The following is a 12,902-nucleotide window of genomic DNA, read 5'->3' on the forward strand; positions in this document are numbered from 1 at the left end:
TTTTCTCAAGAAGCTTCAGAAGGAGACGCTTTACCACAAGAGGGGATTAATCCAAGGAAGAACACTTGGGGTCCTAGAAATAAGGGATCCAAGCCAGGAGAGAAGCAAAGGGAAGTCTGGGGCAGCAGGACTAGAGGCTCCAGAGAAAAGCAGGTGGATGGAATGGCCCAGGAGAAGCCAGAGAGCTAATGATCATCTGATTCATTTGACAACGTGGAAAAGAGGACAGTATGTAGAGCTGTGCTATAATTCTGAGGGAGAGTTTTGGAAGAACATAATGATAGCTATGTAGAAAGCTATGTAAATAAAGAAGAAAACTACAGTGGGGATATTTTCCCCAAAGAGTATCTCTTTTCCTGAGCGCCGCCTTATTTCTAGCCTATTCTCATCTCAGGGGCTATTTGGACGGTTTCTGAGCTAAGAATCATTTCACCAAATTTGATCTCTGTTGAGAAATTTGTAGTGCGGTTAGGGGTGCCTCGGTGGCTCAGTCGTTAAACATCCAACTGCAGCTCAGATCATGATCTTGAATTCAGGTTCATGAATTCAGGTCCTGCGTTAGGCTCTGTGCTGACAGCTCGGAGCCTGGAGCCTGCTTCAGATTCTGTGTTTCCCTCTCTCTCTGCCCCTCCCCACCTCATACTCTGTCTGTCTCTCTCTCTCTCTCAGAAATAAATAAACATTAAAAAAATTTTTTTAAAAATTTGTAGTGAGGTTATAATAATCCTTATGAGTGCGTGGCAGTTCCAGGTGTAGCTCATCCAATAATAGCTGCTTAAGATGAAAACAGTTATGGTCTTGTTCCCAGAAGAATGACCGAGTTACTATGAAACTGTCACTTGCAGAAATGGATCTGGGAAGAGGTGGCCTTTCTTCTTACCTCTGTGATGCTTTATCAGGCTTTGGTGAGTAATTCTAAACTTGTCTTTTGAGGTTTTTTAGAATTATGAATAAACATGTGGTAAGAGATTTATGTAGAGGATCATGATCTAATCATCATATTACTTGATATCACAATAAAACAGACCTGATCATTGTGAATGACAGTGTGAAACAGAATATTTTGTACCTAGTGCCCATCTCCAAAATTACCCCCATTTTGTCCCAGTGTCTGAGTGCCCAGTAATGAATCTTTTACTACAGAGAGAGAGAAAAAATTTTTTAATTCCAAGCCTCCAGTACCCTAAACAGTTGCCAGGAGAGAAACCAGGCTGTTTTCTTTCAAAAGCCTAAACTGAACCCTGGAAAGAGTTCCAGCCTCTGGGCAAGAGATCCAGAGGGCTGCTGTGAAGCCTGCTCTGTGAAAACATTTTTCTATCTGCAAACATTCTTTTCTGACTATCCAACTCAGCACTGAGATTCTCTCTCCTTGGAGTCCTGCCATGCTACCCTCCTCACCTTACTGATTCTTCTGCAGAAACAGCAAGGAATAGTGTCCCTGTGTGTGTGTGTGGGGGGGGGGCATAACTGAGTTGATAATTTTAGATTTAGTGCAATTAATTTTTAATAAATTGGACAGGGAGTAATTGAGTAGAATTTCCCCCATTTCATAAAAGGGCCAATTGAGGCTTGAAACCATCCTGCTTTCTCATTTCCACACAGTAAAGTGCCATCCAGATTCCAGGGAGCTTCCTTGTTCTTAGTGCAGTGTCTGGGTATCTGCATTTTGGGGGTTTGATATGAGGGAGTTTGCACTGTTCATTGTCCTGCTGGTAATAGTGAGCTGAGTAACAAGCTCTTAGTGCCTGCTGAGGCCCCGCACTTCAATCCTGTACAGAGATTAATCATAGAGGGAGATCGTGTAGCCCTTCAAAACCTGTCATCTGAGTGGGAAAACATGTGACCTACCCTAACCTGTGTAATAATCTGTTGGAGATGTCAGGAAAGTGGCTGTCTGCCTAATGCAATGCAGGCAGTTGTCCTGTATAGAGAGAGCCCTATACAGGGCGGTGTGGGTGCCCAGAAGCTCTAAGTTCAGGACCTGACTGTGCAGATTTTGGCTCATGACTGGCCAAGGCTTGGCATGTTGTTGTGGTTTTTTGTTTGTTGGTTGGTTCGGTTTGGTTTGGTGTTTTTCCTGTTTACCCCTCTGGCTGCGTGTCAAAGCAAGCTCATCCTTACTCACTTTACTCCAGCTCTAACACTTTCCCTCCACCACAGGGCCTTTGCACGGGCTGTCCCCCCTGCCTGCCATGCTCTCCTGCACTCCCACCCCTATCTCATTGCCACTCACTCTTCAGGTGTCATTTAGAATGTTATTTTGGGGGCATGTGGGTGGCTCAGGTGGTTAAATGATCTTGCAGTTTGTGGCTTTGAGCCCCACATTGGGCTCTGTGCTGAAACAGAGAGCCCGCTTGGATCCTCTCTCTTTCTGCCCCTTCCCTGCTCACATTCTCTCTCTCAAAAATAACTAAACATTTTTTTAAAAAATAAAGTGTTATTTTTTCGGGAAGCCTTCCCTCATTGCCAGTCTACATGGGATCTTACGACCACAGTGTTGATCACAATAATTAACTTATTTTATGATTATTTGGTTTGTTTTTTTTTCTCCTCCAGTAGATGGGGCAGGAATCATGCCTGCTTTGTTTATTGTTGTTTCCCTTTGAGCATATTGCCTGACAGAAAGTAGAAGTTTAGTATATATTTACTGAGTGAGTGAATAAAAGCTGTCACTTAAATGCCCTGAGCCTCAGGCTCATATATCCTACTTCTCATGCTCGTTATATGGGTGAAATGAGGTCCTGCACTTGAAAGCATCTTGGACAGTGTCTGCGTCTAGTAGACATTGATAGATCTTAGACAAATAACGAGCTTAATAATAATAGTACTTCTTAAATATGTGGAACAGCACTTAAGGAGAAGGCCTGTGTATTAGCAACACCATTCATCTGCTGCTTTATACTTAACAAAGCTGTTTCCTCTATACAAAGTGGCAGATTGTATTTTCCAAAGATGGCCCTATGAATATCCCATCTCACATCACCTTCTTACAAGTTCACTGACACTCTACCTCTGGAGAGGTGGGGTCTATGTTCCCTCTTTTGGAATCATAGTAGGAGTTGCAACTGTTGTAACTAATGGGAAGATGGCGGATGTGATGCTATGTGACTTCCAAGGCTAGGTCACAGAACAATATGGCTTTGGCCTGGTGCTCTGCCTATCTCGGGCACTTTCCCTTTAACCTGCTGCCATGTCATGAGTAAGCACTGAGATAGTCAACAGTCGGCACTGATTGCCAGGCATGTGAGTGCATGAGCCTTCTGAGTTTCCAGCGCCAGCCATGGAATGCCCTAGCTGATAGAACCAAGTGGAGCAGAGACAAGCTATCTCTACCAAGCCCTGTCCAGATGGCAGATTCATTAGCAAGGTCAAGGGCAATGTTGTGGTTTTAAGACACTATATTTTGGGGGTGCCTGGGTGGCTCAGTCAGTTGAATGTCCAATTTCAGCTCGGGTAATGGTCTCACGGGTCATGAGTTCTAGCCCCACATAGGGCCATTGGACTCTGTGCTGACAGCTTGGAGCCTGCTTCGGTTTCTGTGTCTCCCTCTCTCTCTGCCCCTCCTCCACTCATGCTGTCTGTCTGTCTCTCTCTCTCTCTCAGAAATTAGAAAAAAGGACACTATATTTTGGAGTAATTGTTACGCAGCGATATATAACCTGAACAGAGACCTTGCTGCACTATTCAGTCAGCAGAGTGTGAGTATCGCCATGTATTTCCATTTTTTAGATCAGGGAGCTGAAGCTCACAGGAGTTAAGTGACATCCCCAAGGTCACATAGCCGGTGAGTGATAGATAAAGCCCAAGCATCTGGATTTCTAGGATTTGTTTTCCCAGTACCCAAAAAGTCTTGACTTTCCTTACATGGGCCTTGGAACTAAGGGGTGGTATTAACCCTCTGAGAAAATTTATATTCTGTTTAATTGGGCCTGAGAGGCTTAGAGCTCCCTTCTCTTGGGGCATGGGCTCCTTTAGATATTTAAGTGTCCTGGTCACACACTCGGGAGACAGGAAGGAGAAATTGGAGCAGATGGTAGCCTTAGATAGCACAGAGTTTTTCAAGGTGCTAGCAATCTCTGATGCCATAAAAGTTCTATATTGAAGCTTGGCAGATGTCACTGACACACAGAGCAGAGAGACAGAGAAAGGTTCAGAGAGATAAAGAAACCAATTGGAGGTGGGTCCATGCCTCTTGACCCCAGACATGGAAAGAATTTTTCAAAAGGTTTATCTGAAACCCCCTCCCCCCACACCCGGACACAAACTTGATTCACTGTTTTCATCACAAGGAACTAAGTGGAAAATAAACTCCCACGGAGACATCAGCTTTGATTTCCGCTGACTAGACAAAGGGTACCACAGTGATTGAGCACAGCACATGGTACATTGTAATGCTCAACAAGAGCAGGCGTGTGTCCAAGGCCCCTTGCAATTACAGGATAAAAACTGAACTCCTGCACTGGGCACGCACAAAACTCTTTACGACTTGGTCCTCTCCCTGCCCAGCCTTGTCAAAATTCTGCCACATGCTTCTTGTTACATCATACTCCAGCAACAAGAAGAGTGTTATTACCTACCCCTCTTGCCTTCGTGTCTGCCTGGGTTGTCTCCTTTCTGCCAATCTGCTTGACAAACTTCTCTTCTTTCTTTTTTTTTTAAAGTTGCTTTACTTATTTTGAGGGAGAGAGAGCGTACGAGCAGGGGATGGGCAGAGAGAGAGGAAGAGAGAGAGAATCCCAAGCAGGGCCCTCGTTGTCAGCACAGAGCCTGATGCAGGGCTCAAACTCATGAGCTGTGAGATCATGACCTGAGTGGAAACCAAGCGTTGGATGCTTAACCGGCTGTCACCCGGGCACCCCTCTTCTTTCAAATCTCAAGAGCTATCTTCTCTGAGCTCTCTCTCATTCTTCCAAGCCAACTCAGAGAGTCGCATCTTATGTCAAAGCAATTTTATTTTCCATGCACTAAAATCAAAGATAGAGACATCCCCCCTCAAATTTTTTCATTTCCCAGCCCTAAATCCTGTGCCTAATGCCGAGAAGGAACTTAGCAAAGTTTATGGAAAATGAATGATCTCATTTAATCCTTACGACCACCCCATAAAGTGGGTACCTTTATAATCCCGTTTTGTAGGTGGTGAAACTGTGCTCAGAAAGGTTAAGGGGCTTAGGTTTCCATGGCTAAGCAGTGGGGGCAGGTATCAAATCCAGGAATGTCTACTGCCAAAACCCTTGCTCTTTCTGCCATGTCGCACCTGCAGCCATCTCTCCATCCAGAGATCGTTGGTTTCACAGCTGGGGAAGCAACAAGAAAATCCTCTGTAGACCAAGGCCACCCTGGAGCTGTCTGCACTGCTCTCAGGAACTTTCCCACCTGCTCTGTGAGTCAGCACAGCTTAGAATGCACCTTTCAAATTAGCTGGTGTGATTAAGGAGGATTCTCTGCCCTTTGTCATTCTTGTGATTTTTTTTTTAAGTAGAGCTATTTCCCTGTTTATTATGCCTATGCTCCAAACTCTCCAGAATAGCTTTAGGACTTGGGCTGCACCTGATTCTGAAGTTTTTATGTTCTTATTGACCCCCTGTCTCCACTTCCAGATTAACCTGTGTTTGAAGTTTTGATTCATTTTATTCTGTATTGATGGGGGATTCTGAACTCTGTGCTTCTGTGAAATAAGCCCTACTGGGTCTGTCAGCTGTATGGTTGCAGAGGAAATGATCTTCTGTCACATAGCTATAGAAAGCCAAGTGGCAGAAGTAAATTAGCCTACAATTTCCACAAAAGGATATGCTGAGAATTGCCAACAATATTTATGTGGGCATTGTGCTCCCAGATACACTTGGATGGCAGTGAATTGTCAGTTACTATGACAAAATGACTGAAGAAATCAATCTGCCAAGTATGAATGGCTCTCAATGGGCTTCAAGGTTCTCAGGTTAAGGGACCCGCAAAACTGACAGAGGTTGGGTCTCATATTGATATGACCTCCATTGGAGAGCATGTAAATTAGCCAAGATGTAGGCAAAGAGGTCTGGTCCCCCTGCCCACACTCCCCACCCCTACGAAGGGCATTTTCCAATCCTCACATGGAAATGAAAGACCATTTTAGAAAGCCTGGAAGTCCAGCCATGTTAATGACATTCAAATCAGGCCTTTTCTCTAGAAGAAGGTTGAAGGCCTTTTTAAAACACATACCTGCCCAATTCCAGACAGGAGGCGTGAATTTCACCTTTTCAAATGGCCTTTTTTTTTTCTCCTTACTCATCCTCGCTCCAGCTAAGTTGTATTGGATTGTACAAAAATAATGCATTGTGTGTAAACCAAATATGATCCTTTCTTTCTTTCTCTATTTCTTCTCCATCCCCAATAAAAAGTCATTTTTCAGATTCCTTTCCAGATTCTAAGCCATCCCTAGAATCTTCTTCACTTCAGAAAGAGTGATTTTTATTTTGTTTTTTAATTTTTATTCTTTTAAAATTTAAATTCCAGTGTAGTTAGTATGCAGTGTTTTATTAGTTGCAGGTACAAAATATAGTGATTCAACAATTCCATGCATTACTCAGCGCTCAGCATGATAAGTGTACTCTTAATCCCCTATACCTATCTCACTCATCCCCTCACCCACCTCCCCTCTGGTGACCATCAGTTTGTTCTGTATAGTTAAGAGTCTGTTTTTTGGTTTGTCTCTTTTTTCCTTTGTTTGTTTTGTTTTTTGAATCCCACATTTAAATGAAATTGTATGGTATTTGTCTTTCTCTAACTGACTGACTTCGCTTAGCATTATACTCTCTAGCTCCATTTGTGTTGTTGCAAATGGCAAGATCTCATTCCTTTTTATGACTGAGTAGTATTCCATTGTGTGTGTGTGTGTGTGTGTGTGTGTGTGTGTGTGTGTGTGTGACTTCTTTATCCATTCATCTGTCGATGGACACTTGAGCTTCTTCCATAATTTGGCTATTGTAAATACAGAGAGTGATTTTTAAATGCAAGTGTTTTCTGAGTGAGTACTGGGTAGGTTCCCATTCTAATAAAAAGAAAGATAAAGCCATTCATTCAGAACATCTAAATGATTTGTAAAGACTTCTGGAGCAAGATTTGGGAGGAACCAAATGTTGAAAGCCATTGGGTGACTCATGTAAGTCCTTTATATATAAACAGCCCATAAAATCAGGTTCTGGGGAAATTTTATATTCTTTAAAGGCAAAGAAAGTATCATAAAGTAATTATGATCAGGAAAAAAACAAAGAGAATTCAGTATTCTTTACAAAAAATCCAAAAGACTTTGTTCTGTTTCTTATCAACTAAGTCTCCTTTGTGAGCTCTTTGAATTGTGTGTCATATATTTAAAATGTTCTCTCATATATAAGAGAAAATGTGAAAATAAGGTTAGGATTTTATCTCAATTTAAACATCCTAATGTGAGAATTGGGAGGTGCATTGTGGGAAGAGTCAGAAAGCTGGTCAAGTCCTTAGGGTGAACATGTAGTAGCTGATGGTATGGGCTGAATTCCCAGTCCCATCATCTGTTAAATTACAACACTGTCATAGCTAATGACACTGAGAACTCAGAGATGTCAAGTTGGTCATCTTTGTAGTTGTTAAAAGACATAAACTCTCGGGGCGCCTGGGTGGCGCAGTCGGTTAAGCGTCCGACTTCAGCCAGGTCACGATCTCGCGGTCCGTGAGTTCGAGCCCCGCGTCGGGCTCTGGGCTGATGGCTCAGAGCCTGGAGACTGTTTCCGATTCTGTGTCTCCCTCTCTCTCTGCCCCTCCCCCGTTCATGCTCTGTCTCTCTCTGTCCCCAAAATAAATAAACGTTGAAAAAAAAAAAAAAGACATAAACTCTCTTCTGGAAAGTTATTATGGAGGACAAAAGAAAGAGCTCCAAAGGCTTGTTAAAAGTGTATAATTCCATATTAAATATTGTATCAGGATTTTAGCAGCAGGAGACTGGAGTTAGGGTTAGAGTCAGGAAAGGCACAATGAAAGATGCATAATTTGATCTGGGCCTTGAAAAATAGGTCAAAGTGTAGTTTTATGCAACTACTTAATATTCTTTTTTTTGGAATTATTTAATATTCTCAATATGCAAAGAGCTCTTTAAAATCAACAAGTCAAACAAACCAATAACAGAAAAGGCAAAGGACTTAGAGATTATGCATAAAAGACAAAAATACCAAGAAACATGTTAAAATATTCAGCCTAATAATGAAGGAACTTCAACTAATAATATATTCTCTCCTTTACATTCAGTTGGTAGACTTTTTTTTTTTTAGTCGTAAAAAGATTCTTTTTGTATTTTGTTCATGGAGGGCAAATGAACACAATCATTTTGGAAGTGTTGATGAAATCATCAGAGATATCCACAAAATACAAAATACTTGTACAACATGAAGCAACTTATAGTAGCAAAAACTAGAGTTACTAGGTTCTCAACTATAGGGAATTGGTTTAATAAATTATGATATACAATATTAATAAGAATGTTTCCAAAGACTGACTTCTTAATGGCATGGGAGAATGCATCTGACATAAAATTAGTGATGAAAAAGAAAATTACATATAAGAGGAGCACCTGGGTGGCTCAGTGGGTTAAGCATCTGACTTTGGCTCAGGTCATGATCTCATGGTTGGTGAGTTCAAGCCCTGTATTGGGCTCTGTGCTGACAACTCAGAGCCTGGAGCCTGTTTTGGATTTTGTGTCTCCCTCTCTTTCTGCCCCTCCCTGCTAGCTCGCTCTCTCTCTCTCTCTCTCTCTCTCCCTCCCTCCCTCTCTCTCTCTCTCTCTCTCACACACACACACACACACACACACAAATAAACATTAAAAAAATTTTAATTACATATAAGATATACTATTTAAAGTATACCTATACATGTATACTATATATGTAGCTACATATGTATGTTTACAAAACAAAAAAGAAAGAAAGAAAAGAAAATAGTGACTATCTCTGAGTATTGGGACTGGATTACTTTTGTGTTCAATTTATAATTTTTGAATGTTTTCTAACTTTTCCAAGTGTTATTTGTTCCTTTGTATGTGTTGTGGCTTTCCACTTATTCTTAACTTAACAGGGAAGTACTAATGCTGTTGTTTTGCTTTGTAGGAAATCAGTCCCAGTTTTTTGGAAGTCTCCATCCTTGTTGCTTTTTTCACGTGGGGTCAATGGTTTATTCTTGCTACTCTAGAATCTTGTTTCCATGCCATATTTCCCATTGAGTTAGGAAGCACACATCCTCTTGCCAGATGAACTTTATACAATGTCCTCTCCTTCTTTGGCCAGATCACTTGTTTTGCAGGACGACAGTAGTAGCCGTCAGGAACGATGCTTACTCAAGGGCACGGACTCTAGACTGCCTGGGTTCTGTGAAGCCTTACGCAAGGCATATAACCTTCACCAAAAATCTTTGGGGAGTGGTGGAAAGTAAAAGATGCTTAATGAATATTTGAACTTGTTGAAATGAATGATGCAAGAACAGATAATAGAAAAAGACAGGGGCTTCAATACCTACATCTCTGTGTACCACTTCCTATGAACATTTAACATGTGCCTTCTGAGTCTTGAGTAGAGTGGCAGCATGTTATTTTAGGAGAGCCTTGAATCAGAATTTCAGCCTCACCAAGTAGTTGCTGTCCTTCTTGTGCAAGAAACTTGAACTTTCCAAACTCAGTTTACTCATCTGTAAAAATGGGGATCAGAGAGAAATCTTGTGACGAATACCCATCTAGTAGGACTCTTCAATAAATATTACTGTACACCTCTATCCCCAAACCCTTTTCTCTCTTTCCCAAACAAATGAAGTGTACCTTTCCAGGCATTTGATCTCTAACCCAAAAATTAAGGACACTCAAGAATGACTGTTCGCTGTAGCTTCTGAAGTACCTTCTACGGAGCTTGATTAACTCAATTGTAATGGCAAACCCCCTTCTGATTGCTCCTATATACAAATAGTTCCCTTCTAGTCATTCACTTTCAAAGTTCTTTACCTGCTTTCACGCTTAAATATTTCCCATGTGAACTGAATCTACAGAATCAGCTTCTATCAATCATTAAGCTTTCTTGTTCACGAGAATGTCTTTTTCTATACAGTTTTGGGAAAACTAGGCAAATTCATTCTTTTTAGGGGAGTGATTATTTGATAAGTGGTTGCCCCTTTACCCTAAATGTGGTCATATTTAGTTTTTTTTTTCTTTCTCATGTCTTCTTAAAAAAGGGAGTAAAACGAAGCCCTCTTTCATTGAACTTGACAGATGATTATGAGTGCCTTCAGAAGTAAATCCCAATGGCCCATGAGACAAATGATTTTGAGCCCACCCTGTGTGACCCAAGATCTTTATAGTTTTTAAGAATATGGGAGATCTGGGTTGGGAAGCAATTATAAGAGCCAGATCATTGCAGCAAAAGAAAGTGAGAAAGAAATCAATGGCACTGAATCCTAAAAGTCTGCCAAGCAAGAAGCCAGGGTAGGAGATATGTAGTTCAGAAAAGGGTTCAACTTCTTTTGAACCTTTATATTCTCTAATCCTTAAAACAGGTTTGCTCTCTTGTTCAAATTCACTAAAGATCCAAAACAGCTGGGTAAAATCTGGAATAATATAGGGTTACTGTTAACATGTTTAGATTGAGATCAAATCTTAATCTTTTTCTTTTTCTTTTCTTTTCTGTTTATTTGCTTCAAAGGGTCTCAGGGGCAATGATGTGAATTATTCTGCATGTGCTTGCTAGATTTCAGGCTTTATGAGAGGCAAGATGCCTGCTGACTTTGTGAGCATGAAAAGGCCACTCTGGGGTTTTCAGATTCAGTTAGTCTGAAAGTAATGACTCATGTGGGTAATTATTCCCACAAAGGCAAAAGACTTGTCTAATTGGACTAGCTAGGTAGCATAACAGGTGACTTACACCAGCTTGGCTTTTCATTTAAGGCAAGCAGAACATGTTTAGATGAGAAATATTATTCCAATTTGTAACAAGGTTCACAAATTAATTTTCAAATTGCTGAGTTCTCATAAAGCTTGGATATCACCATACCCTACCACTTTTCTCTTCTTCTGTCTTGCCTTAACTGAAATTTATAAGCAATTACAGTCATTATTTTTCCTTTTCTCCCTTTCTAAAACTTCTGGAGAAAGTATCAAAATCAAATGAAAACTTTTCCTCAAAGAGCCACATTAAATTGACTAATGTGAAAGGTACATTACTCATAATTCAGCTACAACATAGGATACTTAAATTTGATGATCTTATGTCCTCTTCATAAAGATGTAAATTTGACACTATTAGTTAGTGAAGGAGTTAAAAATAGCTTCATCTTCTCTAAGTGACTTTTTTTTTTCACTGCTCAAGATATACCCCTGGAGAGGTATCCCTAGGTTTTCTATATCTCTTATCATTTTCCCTAATGAGAGAAAATATCAAGTGTCCTTAAAATCATATGATTTTAAATCTATGACATAATTATAAAAGTGACATTTAGGCCCCCTTTTTTCTTGCTTACAAAAAAGAAATGCCACCCAACCTATTTAGTTTGTATTTGGTTCTGGAGAACTCTTAATTTGAGTACATTATGTGTGTATAAAACAGCTATGCTGGTTTAAGAAATATCAGATATACAAAACAGATCAATAGAGGGGTGTTTAGTCACATTAGAAAAGTCTTCTTCACTTCACAGAATAATTTGCACCCATGTTCCTTTAAATGCAGTTTTGTACATTTGTAGTATGATCTTGTATACATAGAATTTTTCAGAAGTATGTGCTTATTGGTGTTCAAACTAGTACTTACGTTTTATTGCATTGGTCTGATTATCCAGATAGTTACGGCTTAAAAAAAAAAAAAAAGATACACTTTCACTTGAATTACTCAAAGTGAAATCATGTTATTTATAGATTAGAACTGGAACGGAATTTAGAAACATTTAATGAGGCATGTATCCATTTAGTTCTTTAATGTTGACCTTGCTGTAGTTGGAGAAAAGCAGATAGGCATTTTCAACTTAAACCTGCTCTCAGTTTGGTAGTGTTTGTATGTGTGCTTGTGTTTGGTGTAAAAAACTGGCTAAAATTTAACAGCCGGAAAATGATGAAAGGCACATTTTCTACAACCTTTTATTTGGCAAGTGGCCAAGGAAATGGAAGGAATCTTAAAGTCACTGTATGTGCTTTTCATCTTAATACATGCCATTCAGCACAGATATATGTAATAATGTTAACTGCTATTTGGCCTTTGTTCACCTCCACCCCACCCCTTCTCAATGCTTTTTTCAAACTTGCGAATTTGAGGTATCTTTTGAAACTACCCCCCCGCCGCAGTCCTGTAGACTGAAGATGACACACACTCTGAGTCACTCACACCAAAAAGAACTGGTCAGAGAGGGAAGCAGGAGGATTTTGCACACAGATTTTTTTTAAAGAAAACTATCAAATGCAGTTGGTGCGGTTTTGCCAGGGACAGTGACAGTCTCTGGACCTGCCAGGCCGTCTATGACCGTCAGTAAAAATCATGTTCAGAAATGGCGGAAAGGTCAGGCGAGGCAGATCGCGAACCAAGAAGAGGCAGAAACGCGGAGGAAAGGGGTGCGTCCACCGTTTTGTAGACTTAATGGAGCGACCCGCAGGGGCTGCTTTGGAACGGGCTCCGGCTGCCCCTGCACGCAGCTCGGGCGGAGGGCTGGGCGCGCCCTTGGGACCTTTTGAACTCTGGCCGCTCGACAAAAACACCCTTTTGAAAAAGTGGCGTCCACTGAGCTTTCAGAATCAAGCGGCACCAAATTAAGGCTCTAACATAAACGTGTCGGGCTTCGAACTGTGAGTTTGGTTTGATTCTCGACGTTTTGGATTCCTATCAGGTGCGAATTTCAAACATCTGGGGCAGCTCTTTGGAGGAAATAAGGAAACGTCA

This window comes from Lynx canadensis, chromosome D1, assembly GCF_007474595.2.
Source record: "Lynx canadensis isolate LIC74 chromosome D1, mLynCan4.pri.v2, whole genome shotgun sequence".
Lineage (NCBI taxonomy): Eukaryota > Metazoa > Chordata > Mammalia > Carnivora > Felidae > Lynx > Lynx canadensis.